Here is a 10,454-nt window from a genome sequence, read left to right as displayed (position 1 = left end):
GGTTTTTCATTTTGGGCGGGTAGATGATGGCAGCCTGTGGCAGCCATTTTGTTTTGGTATCAGCTGTTTCATTAGTGTATTGTTGTTCAGTGAGTGCTGCCATGTCATGACAAGTTACATGTATTGGGCTTAGCAAGTTCAGACGATTAAACTTTATTATCAAAAAGAGTCTTCACTAGTTAAAACATTATGTGCACTGCGACCATTTTACAGGACCCCGGAGGCCCTTCAATGTCAAACTCTTCAGCGTTTGGTAGCTACGTTTTGGTATTCGAGAAGACTGGTTCGGTAAACAACCAGCTTACACAGACGTCAAAGGAACAGCAGATCTATCGAGAAAACGTCGCCACTGTCCGTGGAAAATGTGCAGAGGAACCCGAGACAGTCAATTCCTCATGTGCACAAGAACTCTGCCTTTTGCAAAACTTCGACTTGGCAAATTTTGCTTCTGGATTTAGGCCTGCATCTGTACAAAATCCAACTGACTCAGGAGCTAAAAGTTTATGACCATAGACAACGCCGTTTGTTCGGCGAGTGGACTTGGAGCGTTTGGAAGAGGACCCTAATTTCGGCCCGAAAAAATTATCTTCAACGACGAAGCACATTTCTAGATGAATGGCTATGTTAACAAGCATAATTGCCATATATTGAACAATACCAATCCACATGAGGTTCACCTGGTAGCGATGCACCCACAAAATGTATATGTCTCACAGAGGTGATGTGAGAATTGGCCACCAAGATAGTGCGATTAATGCCCCTAGACTTTTTTTATCAGGTTTTCTGGAGTTGCAGGTCTATGCCAAATAGGCCTCAATCAACCGATGAACTTATCTACATAACCCAGGCCATCACTCAAACTCAAACTCAAACTGAATTTATGCTGCAGAATAATTGAAAATTGGACCACTCGAATCCGTACCATTGTGAGAAACCGTGGTGGACATTTGAACGAAGTCATATTCCATACACAGGCCTTTAATATGAAAAATAAATTTTGTTAACATATCATGCATAGCTTGTTTTATTTCATCTCAACATCTACCCGCCCAAAAATTAAAAAACCCTTTACATGATAATGACAATCCCTAATTTCTTGAACACTTAAGTGACAGAACAGTTTTATTATTGGTTTGGAATCAATTAGTTTTGAAACATAATTTACTTAAGTACAAAGGTATCTGAATATCATTAATCAAATTTTATTACAAGCTCTATTTTTTTATAAATGCACTTCATTAATACTCCTCTATACATGAAATAGTGTTTTGGGCATTCACTTCAAGAAAGCCCTGAATGAATGGCTGAAAGAGAGACCCTTCTACAACGAAAACGAATTTTAAACTCCAACCTATTTATGTAATATGTTATTTGCTATCAATTTGATTTGTTATGTAAACAAAAATGTAATGACTCAATTACTGTTCTCTATGATCATGCAATAAAGATGTTTTGTCTATTGTCTATGTAGTTAAAACACATTCTATTATAATTATTCATTTATTTAACAACACTATTGTTAATGTTATTAGGTAGCAATACCATGTGAGGATTTGATAATAAAATGCACATGGAATGGTAAAGCAAAAGACTGCTGTTCTTTGTTCCAACCCGTTATAACTAATAAAGGACAATGTTATGAGTTTAACAGCTTTCCTGGCCAATTAAAATATTTTGAATTCAGGTATGTATTTTATTTTTATTCTTATTATATGGAAATACTTCACTTGATTCACTAGATTGCATTGATTTCATTATTGTTGTTTAAATAATATACCTATGTTGAACTGTATGTTATAACCGGGACCCATGTTTTGCTAAAAAGTGTATTAATCTCAATACCATAACTTAGATTAAGATAGTTAATAAAAAATGTTGATCATACCAAGTGCCAATTTATGTTTAGTAAACTCATTGAGCTGTTATACAGGTTGAAGGTAAAACTAAGCCTAAAATTAAAAAACTTACTTAATATAGAAACTGATTTGTGTACAACAAAACTAGTTGTACATCGCCAGAGCTGACATTGTAACTGGTGTTCTTACAGGAATGCTGAATAATGTTGCATTGGCCATTTTCCTCCCAAAACATTCTTTTTAACTAAGAATGATCAAATGTAAACAGTTATTCACACTTTTTGCATTTGTGTTTTACAAATTGTAAAATAAAAGTGAACGTCCAATATGACAGGAATCAGAGGGGCCTTACTGTACTAAATCATGAACTTGATACGCCTGATTTAATTTAATATTAACCATTTCAACCCCAAGAGTTTTCATGGGTATCTGCCAAGTCCCAGCTCCTGGCACTGAGGTATCTTCCCCAGTCCCAGCTATATTTTACTAGAAATGTACAGCAGATGTTAGCTAAAAATGGCATTAAATCTTTATTTATTGAATTCATTTTTTTACTAATTTGTAAGCTAAACTCTTTTACATGCATTAAACTACATTAAATTTATTTAATCATACACAAGATTTTTTATGAAGGAAAATGCTATTTCCAAAATATTTTTTAGACAATTTTGGATTCCCAATTGTTTCCCAAGTAGGCATAACAAACTCTCATGTATAAAACAATGTTTTTTACTAGTAATTATAAAAATAAATTTTAACCTTGTTTAAAAGAACAAAATACTCTTTTTGGTTCATGATTCCAGATCTTTATTGGTCATTAAATAACATTTTCAGTTATAATAGACTTCATCATGAAAAATCATTTGACATAAAAACTAATCCACACACCTAATTAGTTATATATTAATTAATATAACAGTTTTACATTAACCAGATGTATTTTGTAACAGATCAGACATGTTGCATGTACTCGTCAACAGAGTAAAAAAGCTTTTGTCTTAAGCCTAGCTGAAATCCTTAGTTTAAACTTATTAATTGGTAGTTCCCTTTTAGCTAATAGTAGTTTGTTGAATAATCTGGTTCATTGGGAATTGTATCTATTATAGGTCCGAGTTAGCCTTACTTGAGGTGCTACAAGATTTATATCAAAACCTAGTGTTGTAGTCATGTACTAACTCATGAGAGATAAAGGCGTTGACATTTTCTCTAACATACATTAAATTGTGATATACGTAAATACATGCAAGAGTCATTATTTTAGAAATACACAAAGACTGTCGGCAGGACTCTTGATTAGAAATATCTGCCATTAACCTGATTGCCTTTTTTGCCATACAACAACTTTTTTGGAGGCACTAGAGTTGCCCCATAGGCGGGTACCATAACAAGGTGTATATGGAACAGTCCAAAGTAGGTCATTAACAATACTTCAAAATTAACACAGTACTTACTGTAAGTTTACATAGAAGAAAGATTACTCTAGAAAGTTTTTTACAGACACCTTCTACATGTGACCTCCAGCTAAGTTTACTGTCAAGTACAAATCCCCAAGAGCTTAACAGGTTTAATGTAGTTAGAGTCTAGATATAAATTATTATTGCATGTAAAAATTGTGTTTTGAGTCTTATTTTCATTTATAATATAATAAGGTTGGCTGAATATGAATCTTTAACATGTTGAAGAGCATTAGTTAATTGTACATTTAGTTGCTACGCATTCACATTAGAACAAAGAAGAGTTGTATCGTCTGCATAAAGTACACACATGGATGAAATATTAAGATGAAAATCATTAATAAAAACTCAAAACAAAAAAGTATCAAGTACAGAACCTCGGGGAACACCTGCTACCATTTTCTGAATAAACTTTAATTCTTTGTTTCTTACACTGTAGAAATTAAGTTTTTCAAAAAGAATAGAGTGAGTAACAACATCAAAAGCCTTTTTTTAGGTCTATAAGGGTAGAACCAATTATCTGTTTGTCTTCTACACCCTTTAGAATTGAATTTACTAAACATTCTATATTGGGAAGTTTGAGAATTGGTACCGAGTGAGTGGGCATATATAAGGCAGGGTCCTAACTCTCCTGCTCACTTGGTACCAATTCTCAAACTTCCTGATATCCCATAAAGTTGAAATTTGGCGCACATATAGGCATATAGGCCTCATGATTTAAATAGAAACACTGAAGCATTTTCAATATATATATATATATATATATATATAGTTGTTATCTTAATATAATTAAATTTGATGGAATTTCAACAGCAAATTTGTGTTTTATTTGACAGTAGTCTTATTATGTTTTACTTGACACTCTTCTTGTACGTGATGTGCATTTCACGGATAAAGACTTTTTGAACCTTAAACCTATTTAAAACAGCGTACAAAATGTGTTATAATAAGCAATTAATGGAAGTCAATGAATTTTGTATACTTATTATAATTTTTTCTAAATCTTTTAATTACAGGGGTAATATTAAATTAGTATTTAGTTTAATTTAATTACAAATTAAACAAATTTAAGTTTGGTATAAAACATTTATAATTTACCAGTAAGTAAAATCTTACAAAGTTAAAGGGGTTTCCTTTATTAATTAATAATACTTAAAGAAAATGGTGCTAACCATTTACTCTGTATAAAATCACTATTTAATTTGTCAGTATATAAATTTACTGTTTAATTTTGGAATTTATTTAAGAAGAAAAGACTGAATAATTATTTACACAATTTTAAATAGAAGAAATGAATTAGCAATATCACACAATATTGTATTTAAGACTTTATATCATCAATTAGCTGCTATTACACATTTTAAACATTTACAAGTACTTTAAAAATCATCAAAAGAGTATTTAGCTTACTGTTCAGAAATTTTAATTGAATGTAAATTTGGAATTACACAATTTTTTTAAAAAGAAATTAAAAACTTCTACTAATTGTTTAGTTACTAAATACTTAACTACTGAAATATGTACTATTTTTCTCATATAATTTGAGGATGATTTATATCCAAATTTTCCACTTCCAAAAATACACTTATATACTGTTTTTTATACACTTTACACAAGCACCGCTTGAGCTTGCACCGGTGGACCCTTTCACATGCGACTCACACACTCTTTGAAAAACTTTCAGTAGATTGTTTTGCCACTAGAACCTCTCCTTGGATTTTGATTTAAGTCATCAATATGATTGGTCTGTAAGAAATATGTCTAGAACTAGCTATAGTTCTAGGATAATTCAAACAATTCTGTATTGCTTTGTAAGGATCATGCACATGGGGGTTAAATTACATGGGAATAAAGAGTCTACAAAACCTTATAGTTTCAAGACTAAATATATTTCACATATTCTCACCAATGTGGGTGATTTTAACCCAGCTGGTTCCCAGTAGACCTATAAAATGTATAATACTGCATTTTTAAATGACTTTTAAAGCTTTTTACGCAAAAATCATTTTCACAGTTTTTTTGGCATATTTAGTGCAAATTACATATGGTATATTAATAAAAACAAATAAAATAACGATGATTTTAATGACTATGGGAAGTGCATGATCAGAAGATTAGGTTGCTCCAGAGTTCTAAGAAGGGTTAAGATGAGATAGCCATTTTAGTCTGCAGTCGGTGAGAATGGAAAGTTTCACTGTTTCAAACCTCACACTGTTTCTTTACTTTGATTTACAACCTCTGATTTTTCTACCTACTGCTATTAGCCACACAATGTGCTTATCAAACAAAGAATTCGTCTTGGCCCAAGTACTTCCATTTGTCTACCTTAATGACCTTTAGCCGATATCATCCGACAGTCACAACCAACAGAAGACACAGTACGAAAGGCAATTTCCCCGCCAAAATGATTAATTGTTTATTATTTTACATATTTATGAAAATAAGAATAACGTAGCTATGCCTTTGATTACAATCAAACTGTTTTCTTTTACAGTCAACCTCCTGGAACTGAAGATACTTTTGATGAACGGGCATTATTCTGGGATATAAACACAGGGTATCCAAACAGAGAAGGGAATCAGTGGAAGTCAGTTTTTCCATATTGGTCAGAATATGCTGGAGAAGATACTGGCCTTGTCATTGATCTAGCAGACAATAGACCTGAGTGGCAACAATTGTGTTCTGGAGGCCAGAGTGGTTATGAAGTCTGTATTTAAACTATCAATTATTTATTACAAATAAGACATTAATAAAATACAATAGTTTTTTAAATAAAGATAGTAATTGAAATTAGTAAATAAAAAAAATATACAGAACAAGTACTTTTAAGATCCACTATTACAAAATATTGATCATAACATTTCCACATATGAAGTAATGGTCATATGTATAAATCTATTATTTCCAAAATCTAAAATCAACCAATACATGAAGAGTTTTCCTCTTTTATTAAAAAAAAACTCTTAACATCTTTAAATATACAAACATTTCCATTGTACATTGATATTTTCTAAACTACTCAACAGATTTTTATACGGTTTTCACTGTGAACTAGGTAGGGCAGGTTTCTAGGTATGATAAATGTAAAGTATGTTATATCAATATGTTAATCACAGAAAGTAGAGAAAAGTTTGCATAATGCGTGTAAAAATTTACATTTTTTAGCGTTTTTATTGTTAATACTGACTAAACCTTATGACCTGTAACAAAATAATGTACTGCAGAATTTTAAATTTCAAAAAGGCCTACAAAAAGTCTGTGGTAGCATATATCTATCTCCAAAGAATAAACCACAGTACCATTTTTTAAGTTTACATTTTTATTAGCATTTCCGATGCTATTTAGATCAATAAAGTATCCATATCAATGCACTAAGGTATGTAAAGATAGGTGAAATTACTTTTGAAGCAATTAATTTTTATCAATATTTTGGTAGATAGGTGTTATGTTTAAAAGCCCACATGTTTAATTGTATTCCCAGCAAATTTGATTATATTTCAAATTGCACAATTCCAAAACACAATTCAAACAGATGTTTTAAATATTAGGTAAACAATATTAACTGAAACATAAATGAAGCTAACACTGAGTAAGAAGCCTATGACAATTCACTTTGGTATTACAATGTGAATAGTTTAAATTGTAGTTAAATTATTTTCCCATGAATTTAGATTGGCTGATTTATATACAATGGATATTAATTTATGTAACGTCTAATGTAATGCGAATAATCACATTACGTATGAATTTCCTAAGATTACTCAACTTAAATATTTAAGAGAAATACTAAGTATTTCTAAACATTTTTATAAAAAAACTTGGCCACAACTGAAAAACGAATGAGGGATTTGAAAGTAGTATTTTGAAGCTTTAAATATACACATATTTTCTTGACCCGGTAAAAAAATCTAATTTGGCATCCAAAACCCAGACGTATTTATTTTCTCTAACGGGACAACAACATAAACCCAATTGTGGAATTGTAAATAAAAAAAAAAAACACTAAAAGTGAATTTAAACTAAACTGTTAGAACTGACCACAGTAACTCATCAGTCGAATAAGAGTTTTTCATTGGGACAAAAAGACAAACTATAACTAACTATGGCACTTAAAATATTTTATACAGCAAGTAAATTCAAAGAGCCTAAAATAGACATTTATTAATTGAAGTTGGTTTTTATTAATTTATATTTTCTTAATCGGAGCACAAGGCAAACTCATCTATGGCACTGGAAATGCCTTAGACCGAAAGTGAATATAAACAGACCGTTGTGAAGTGTAATAGTAAAAAACCCAGTCTAAAAACTCTAAGACTCACCAACAAAGCATAATAGAGTTTAATTGGAGGAGCTCTAGACTGGAAATAACCCTAAAGAGCTAGGTTTCATACCTTTTATAAGAATAACTCATCAGATATTACAATATCTAAATATTTACATCTAATACAATCTACATTTGACATCAATTCGATTTACAAACGCTTTTAAAATAAAATTTTCAAGACTATCATAACATGTAGACAAAAAATGTTTCATGTTTATTTTCTTCAACAAGTATGCAAGTTATTGTTTGTCTTCTTACACAAGCTCTATTTACAAGTTCATTTCCCCTATGTTATTCCATCTCATTTATTTAGACAATTCTTAACATTGTGAGGTTTATTTATTTTAATTTGGCATCAAGCGGTTTATTAAACTACAATTATAGAAATTTAATTCAGAACAATACACATTTCTTAATTTAATTTTAGGTTTACAATTTGCACCTTTTTAACATCTAAAACATTCCCAGTATGTTGAATAATTCAGATTACGGGACTTATAAAGTATAAATTCTATAAACATCATTATATGTAGGTGCTAATTTAGCATTAAATGTGTTCTCTTTATTGCTTAAATAGTGAAGTCTTACCCATACTAGTTATGTAATAAATGCATCATTTGAAAGGATGTTTTACATTTGGTTCTGAATATTTTTGCTGTGGTGTGCCATACTATTGTAAATATAATGCAGCTCTATTTTTGTTGTTTACAATAGACAAATTTATACCAGATCGATTATTTAGTTTCCATAAGTTAGATAACATATTATTACAGAAATGTTTGAACATCAAATCAAAGGCAACAAAACCTGTGCTTTCATTATGTGCGGTGTTAAGCTTACTTATATATATATATTCTAGATCATTATCCCAATTATTGTAACAGGTGTGATAGAAACTACATAGCAGAGTAGATAAATTGTCTGATATGTCTTTATTTTTTATTTTTTTTATTTTTTTATTTTACATTTCAACGGACATCTCTATTTTTTTTACAGTTTTGAACAATAATTAAACAATGAAAGTAAACAACCACAGTGACAAATAGAGCAATAACGATTAATAAACTATTTAAGTGACGAAACGGATATAAACTATGAATGACAATAACGTAATTAATTATTAGTGTACAGTGATTTGAACTATGGAAAAACAACGAACAATAACAGCAATAAATTAGCACGAAACAATGAGAATAAAACCATGAATAAACAAGAATAGACAAGAATTAACAAGACACAATATATAAATAACAGCAATGAGAGACGTACAGGTAAAGTGTAAGAACGAGTGTCATTGTGCAACTTCTAGGCAGATAACTCATGCAGACCGGCGATCTTCCTCTTGAGCACTGGTATACTGTCCACAAAAAAGTCAACGATGTCGGCGACGCTATTACCAGAACTCTGAAGTATGGTACATCGTATCGTTTGCTGCGTAGTTGTTGCGATGTTGCTGCCTAGCGAACAGGTCTCTGGAGCGAGTGGCTGAAGGGGTCCAGCCACTCTGATTGATTTTCATTTGCTCTGTAAAGAGCTAGTCTGAGGTGTTTCAATTAAATTCCTAATTACAATGTATTTAAAATACAATAATGTAAAATAGGCAGCATCGTCTGACACTATTATTTTAGGTACAGAAAATTTATTAAACATAATTTATTACATTCCCTAGAAATTTACTAGCAGCGTCTACAACTGTAAGTAAATATACATTACGGTTTCTAGCTCACACTAATGGACATAAAAACTCTAAAAATATACAATCCATTTTATTCTTAAACGATACTGACACTAATTCACCTTTGTATTTCTTCTAGTACACTTTGCTCGTTTTACTTTACGTTTTACGTTGCATTCTTTGACTTTAGCCTTAATTAGCTTGTTCAAATGAGGACTGTAAAAATACTGATTTCCTTTCCTTTGTGTTCTTGCTATAACTTAATGACTTCCTAATAATGAGCTGTGAAAGAAGTCTTTCACAAAATTGACAAACTACCTGGAAAAATATCCTACTTTTACTGCTTACATTCTTTTTGTACATAATGTTACAATTTACAATTACAACCTGTAATAGGTTGTTTTTGTATAAAATAACATTAATTATTTTAATTATTTTTGACAGATTCGGTATACAACATTTTTGGAACTTTCTAATTACTGATTTTAAATATTTTTACTCATGTTTGAATGCTGATAATTCTGATAAATATACTACATATATACAAATCTAATTTTTATTGTTGTCTATTTTGAAATATTTTGTTCCAGCTCAAAATATACTCCCCTACAGAGAATTTAGAGTTCACCAATGGTATTAGAATAGCCAATAAGATGCATTCTCATATTTTAATTACTCCAAATATGATTAATGCAGATAAAGATTTGCTATCGTTACCGCATGAGAAAAGAGGATGTGTGTTTGAAGAAGAATATCCTCTTGAGTATTTCAAGATGTACAGCCAATACACATGTTATTTGGAGTGTTACATAAAAAATCTATTAAATTATTGTGGTTTGTGTACCTTTTGAATCTTACAGTAAGTACTTTTCTACTATAGTTTTGCAGGTCAGGCTTATATTGCGAGATTCTGTTTCTTGTAGTGTTTCAGTGAGTTATCTTGTTTCTCATGGTGAACAATGCATGGTTGTAGGAGATTTTTTTCACTTTAATATAGGCTTTTCTATCTCAAATTTAACAACTTCCTCCAAAGAACTCTTGAAGGTCTTTCACGTATGTTGTAAACCCAGAATAAAATGTTGCTCATAAAAATACACTTAGATATTAAATTAAATTCTTTTAATTAGTTTCCCTGGTATGACATA

General features: G+C 30.7%; 1 long non-coding RNA gene across 1 annotated transcript; it reads left to right on the top strand.

Annotated features, from left to right (window-relative positions):
• Positions 1-1,560: 1,560 nt before the first annotated feature.
• On the top strand, positions 1,561-9,978 carry LOC124374352. Its single transcript, XR_006923549.1, has 3 exons — positions 1,561-1,684; positions 5,805-6,015; positions 9,900-9,978. It is a non-coding gene; the product is annotated as an uncharacterized LOC124374352 (long non-coding RNA).
• The last annotated feature ends 476 nt before the right edge of the window (positions 9,979-10,454 follow it).

Source organism: Homalodisca vitripennis, unplaced genomic scaffold, assembly GCF_021130785.1.
Source record: "Homalodisca vitripennis isolate AUS2020 unplaced genomic scaffold, UT_GWSS_2.1 ScUCBcl_8051;HRSCAF=15998, whole genome shotgun sequence".
Classification (NCBI taxonomy): domain Eukaryota; kingdom Metazoa; phylum Arthropoda; class Insecta; order Hemiptera; family Cicadellidae; genus Homalodisca; species Homalodisca vitripennis.
This window is presented reverse-complemented; position numbering and strand designations above follow the sequence as displayed.